The following is a 6139-nucleotide window of genomic DNA, read 5'->3' as shown; positions in this document are numbered from 1 at the left end:
CCTTCAGTTTCCTCATTTGTACAGTGGGGGTAATAACAGGACCTGCTTCATAGGGTTGTCGTAAGGATTGAATGAACTGATTAAGGCCTGCCTGCAAACTGAGAGCATTGGCTACTTGTGTAGCATGAGTTATTATCATCATTTCAAAATAAAAACAAATTAAAATAAATAAATAAATTTTCGGCCTGTATGCCCCCTGCTGGTTCTGAAGAACATAATGAACTTTCTGTTGAGGAGCTTAACCGAAGTAAAAACTCAGGGTCATTTTGGGGCAGTCCTGTACCGATAGAATAATCTCACATGTTTTTATCTCCCGAGATAATTTCAGCGATCTGCAGTGCTCTCGATGACCTGATTTGGGAGCATTTGCAACCCCTCTCAGGCAGACTGCTGTTCGTGTCATCTTATTTCTTCTTGGGCGGCAGCCCTTTATCTGCCTTAGCCTCACCGTGTCCGTGGGTCCCTCAGAGATGCTATCCTGGCCCAGGTGACTTCGTTCGCCTTAGGCAGCATTCTGTCCTCCTGCCGGTATGTTACCTTGCTCAATAATCCCAGGGGGTCCTCTTGACAGGGACATCCTCTAGACTGAAAGTAGCTTCAGCTTATCACATGGAATCAAGTGGCATCACCAGCAGTCCACCATTATCTTTCTCTGTGGCTTTATCTCTGATAACAAGGACATTTTGCCCAATGTTCAGGCCATTGCCTCTGCCTTTCTTTATCACATCGGCGAGCACCCTGTGAGTCCCTGAGAACTTCGAGCAATCCCTGTGGGAAACCTCTCAGCAAGGGACTCAGATCTCTCCTAGGCCTCAGACATCTCACACTGACACATCTTGATCCAGGAAAATAGCTGGATTTCTCTCGAGTCCTCCATTTGACTTCAAGAACTTCGGGACGATCTTTGCCGATAAGCTAGTTCTCACAGCTGTTCTTTCTTCTTCTAGAGGAGGATTATGCCCAGGACAGGGTTTATCTACTCCCAGGCCATAGAGCTTCAGATATAAGACATGGGGCCCAGATTTCTACTGGTGACATTTCTCTTGGATCCTTCTTGCCTGGACAGATGTCTTCAATTCCCCCGCCAGGCTCTGGAGATGCATTCGTGGGCTGAGAGAACTCGCTGTCGGCAGTCAGCTTTGTGATTTGTTTCTTCCCAGTGTCTTGCTCATCAACCTCTGCATGGCAGTCATTCCTCTGTCGCGGAACTGCCACCTGCTCGGTCGGACTCGATTTCCTGCGACTACTCCAGATGGGTGTGTCCGTATGCTGAGCAGAAGTGTCAAATCCAGGGTTCTGAACCAGTGATGTCATCCCGGACTCAGGACCTGGCTGGTCGGACTGTGTCTGACCACGACGTCTTGCTTCATCGCAATCCATCCACCAAGGTTCCCGCAGGCATCTCTGCCGGTCCTTTCTGGGGCAGCAGCCGCCATCCAGCCTCACTTGTGGCCCCGGCCTCTCCGGCACCTCCGCCCTCAGACGGTCACCCGCGGACCAGCCCCTGTGCTCGGAAAGCAGAGTCCCACAGATCACGCAACTTCTGGACGTGAATGTTTGGCAACCTCCCCACAGCACTTAGGCCAATCAAGACTGGCCTCCGAGAGAGAGGCGGCGACTCCGTCCAATCGCATCCCTCCAATAACTAGCGGTTCGCCCAATCGCTGGGAGAAGTAGCCAATGAGGCCTCCAGAAGAAACAAGGAAGGCGGGGAATAGAAAAGGGGTGTGGCCACAAGGCCCCGCCTTCCGCTCTGGGAAGTGGAGGTTCTGGGCATGCGTGAAGGAGCCTGGGGCTTTTAGAGCAGAGATAGTACTTTCGGTGGGTGTCCAGTCCTTTATTCTTTGCATTAATCCTTTAAAACTACTTGTCCACACTGTGAGAGCTAGTTTAATTAAAACTAAACATACCACACTGATCCGCTTATCCAAGCACTGCAGGTGACACTTCTTATTTATGGTTATTTTAAAAATCAGAGCTTATTAAATTTTACTGATATGTATATATTATACAAATTGATCTTCAGCTGAGTGAGGGCGCCAGGGTCAATCTGTACAATACGTACACATTAGTAAAGTTTAATATCGCTCTGATTCTTAAAAACAATAAGGATAAGCACAAATAGCAGGATCATATTTCCTTCTCACACCCCAGTGGACCAACTTGCATCCTCTCCAGGGTATTAACCCTTCACTTCGGAGACTCTGCCCTAAAATAGTTACTTTCGCTGTTTGTAGAGACACAAGAGTGGGACAAATTTGTTCGTAGACTCTAGAGACAGACCGCTTAGATTTGAGTCTTGTCTCTGCTATGTGTACTTGCTGAGTAATCTCAGCCAAGCCATTTAACCTCTCTGTGCAATTTCCTCATCTTTAAAATAAGGGTATTAACGGTATCTATGTCATAGGGTTTTGTGAGGATTGAGTGAGTTCATTTGAAAGTGCTTAGAACAATGCTTCTAGAAAGCGAGGAGGTGAGAGGTGAGGCTGGAGCTGTCTAGAGGGGTCAGATTGACTTCTGGAATGACAAGGAGCTTGGGCCGGGGCATTAAACAAGACCTGGCAAGACCGACGCCTGGAATTTCGTGGTTAATTCCTCCCCGGAAAAGGAGAGAAAGAACCACAGGCTTGATTGAGCTCAGCCTCTGGGGGCTGGGGCAGCGGTAAGGGTGCACGGGGCAGAGTGAGGGGAGACCCTGGGAAAACCCTCTGCTTGCCACTGTGGAAGAACAGTTCCAGGAGTAGACCTTGGCCTGAGGGAACACAGCCCAGGGCAGCCCAATTGTCTCATTATCCTTGATGTATTTTAGCCTCACACCTGGGCCCCACGAGATGTGTCATCCTGCCTCTGGCTATTGTTCGTGTCTGTTCCTCCACAGAGATGGTGAAGGCCTGTACACCCGACCCCTATGAAAAGGGGCTGGCCGTGATCGTGGCCCATCATTTTTAATATGCGCTCTCAGACAGCCTTGCAATTAGCCATGAATGGGAAAATGGGACAGAGTATGTCTTCTCTCAGTTCGTTGGCTAGAAAGGAGACAAGAGACTCATACAGGCGGACTAGTTAGTCGAACGTATTTGCAAAATTCCCTTAAGTTTACTTTTAATTATTTTCCTCTTTCTTTTTTTTTTTTTCTTGATCTAACCTTTGATGCGAAACAGATTCAATATGGCACAGTGGTTAAGAGCACAGCTTTGAAGTCAGGCAAAACTGGGTCTGACCCTTGGATCTGGTCATCCCCAGCTGCCTGGGCTATTTACTTATCCTCTCTGGGCCTCTCCTTTCCCATCTGTGAAATGGGGATGTGAGATTCGACAAGACAACATGGACAAAATGTTTAGTGCAACACCTGGCACATAGTAGGCATGGTAAGTGGAAGCCATTATTCATGATTCAAACGATGTTTATCAAGCACCTACTAAGGTCATGTGCTCAGTAACTCTAAATGAACCTGCTGCTTCTCGGTGGGTTTGTCTGTTCTGCTTTTAAATTATCACGAGGAGAACAAGCTTAAGCAGGCAGTTTTCAAAAGTATGGTCTGCAGACCCTTGGGGATCTCCGGGACCTGCAAGGGCCAGAGCTATTTTCAGTACTAATAATGCTAAGATGTCGTTTGCCTTGCTCACTGTGTGGACGTCTGTACCAATGGTGCAAAATCGATAGGGAGTCAGAGCGATGGCATCGTAATGTGAATCAAGGCAGTAGCTCCAGACTGTGCAACAGACCATTGAGTTCTTTATTGCCATGCTCTTGTAGAAAAAATAAAAGCCAGCTCTACTTTAGAATGTCCCTGATGAAGTGGTAATAGGTATTTTATTAAATCTCAACCCTTGAGGACATACCGTTTTAGTATCTTGTCCGACAAGGTGGGAAGTATACAAAAGGCACTTTTCTGAGCTAAACCAAGTGATGTCTCCAAGAAAAGCACTTGTGATTGAGTTGCCAGCTAAACTAGCTGCTTTTCTCAGGGACCGCCATTTTTATTCGACAGGCAAACTCCAGTTATTCAGACTAGAGTATAAAGTGAACCTGCTGTCGATTAGCCTGGCCGGCAGCCTGCCAGCCTCATCATTAGGAATTCAAACCCCAAACTGACCCAGGATTCTCTTCAGGCGTCATAGGGGAATGAGTCCCTGGCTTCACAAATCCGCCTCCCCTTGCCATTAGACGAGCAAGCCTTTTGGAAATAGGCAGACAGAAAGTGGTGTATTCTTCCTTAAAATCAAAATATCACTTGGGAGGTTGGATATCTAAGTGCTACATATGTAAACAAATGATGGTAACGTAACTGACCGAGATCTCGGCCAAAGTGCCATTTCAAATCAGGTTATTATTATTTTCTTTTAAATTAGGTTATTTTTTTGTTGTGGTAAAATGCACAGAACATAAAATTTACCACATTAACTACTTTTAAAATGTGTAATCCAGGGACATTTAGCACATTCGCAGCGTTGTACAACTGTCACCACTGCCCGGTTCCAGAGCGACTTCATTATCCCGAAGGAAACCCCATACCCATTAAACAGGCTCCCACCCGCCTCCTCCTGGCCCCTGGCAAACACTAATCTGCTTTATGTCTCTATGGATTTGCCTATTCTGGAAATGTCACATGAATGGAATCATACAATACACGGCCTTTTGTCTCTGGCTTCTTTCTCTTAGCATAATGCTTTCCAGGGCCATCCACATTGTAGCGTGAGATGGTGATGGCTGAATAACCCATCAGTTGGTGGACATTTGGCTTGCTTCCACCTTTTGGCTATCGTAAATAACGCCGCTATGAATATCATTGTTTGTTTTTGTTTGGCCATCCATTTTTGCTTCTTTGAGCTGTAAACCTACGAGTGGAATTGCTGGGTTGTATGACAATTCTATCTTTTACTTTTTGAGGGACCGCTAATATATTTTCCACAGCGGCTCCACCATTCCACACTCCCACCAGCAATATACGAGTGTTCCAACGCCTCTGCATCCTTGCCGACACTTATTAATTTTCATTTTTAAATTCTAGCCATCCTAAAGGGTGTGAAGTGGTATCTAACTGTGGCCTGGATTTGCATTTTCCTGATGGCTAGTGATGCTGAGCATCTTTTCATGTGCTTGCTGGACATTTGTTTATCTTCTTTGAAGAAATGTCTATTCGAGCCCTTTCCCCCTTTTTCATTGGGTCATTTGTCTTTCTGTTGTTGAGTTGTAAGAGTTCTTCATGTATTTCAGATGTTAGCCCCTTATCAGACGCATGGTTTGCAAATATTTTCTCCTATTCTGGGGGTTGTCTTCTCACTGTCTTGATACCAAGTTAGATTTTGAGGTCTCTTCTTTCTTTGGTACCTACATTTCTAAGACACAGGCCATCCGAGAGGCAAGACCTGATCCCTAAATTCTCCTGTCGACGATCCTCCTTTACCCTATTCCTCCACCCCGCATGTCAGCTCTGTCGGTTGGTGTGGTTCCTGGGGTCCATGTTGATGAAGACACCGGCGTGTTCATTGGGAAGGAGGGCCAGGATTTGGGAATTCTGCCGTGGGCAGGAAAGGGAGCGGGCAGGTTGCCTTGCTGGGCCTCGCCATGCCCGTTCTTTCTTTGGAGAGCTGGCTCGTCTCTCCTTTCCTTCCCCAAGCCTCGTCCCTCAATAATTTTTTGGCTGCTTTTTCTCAGCCAAAATTGCCAAGTTTTAAATCTTACCCTCACTCTTATTTCCCCGTCTCAGCTCTTTCCCCCTTCCTCCCCACCCCCTAGGGTACTTCCCTTGGTGGGAAGTGGAGAGAGCATTCCTAAGAACCAGGGGTGAGTGAAGAGAAATTGCCAGCACACCCTGTCTCAGAGTGCCTTTGTCCCTAAGCCTGTCGGAGGAGATTTTGCTTTGAGCCCCATGTCCATGGGTTGGGTGCTGACCTCCCGCTGGTGTGAGCTCCAAGGTCTGTGCTGGGCCCTCTGCTGCCTTTCCAGCCCCAGCTGTTGTATTTTTAGCTCGAGGCTCCCACCCCTATTGGAATGCACATTGTCTGCGATGGGGCCACCAGCCAGTCCATGGGCCCTTCCCAGTGCCCATACACTCCCATCTCCAGACCTTGGTTCGAGCTGGTCCCTCCATCTGGAATGTTCATCGCCAGTCTCCTCTGATTACATTCCACTCTTC

The sequence above is a fragment of the Rousettus aegyptiacus genome, unplaced genomic scaffold (assembly GCF_014176215.1).
Source record: "Rousettus aegyptiacus isolate mRouAeg1 unplaced genomic scaffold, mRouAeg1.p scaffold_m13_p_3, whole genome shotgun sequence".
NCBI classification, from domain to species: domain Eukaryota; kingdom Metazoa; phylum Chordata; class Mammalia; order Chiroptera; family Pteropodidae; genus Rousettus; species Rousettus aegyptiacus.
This window is presented reverse-complemented; position numbering follows the sequence as displayed.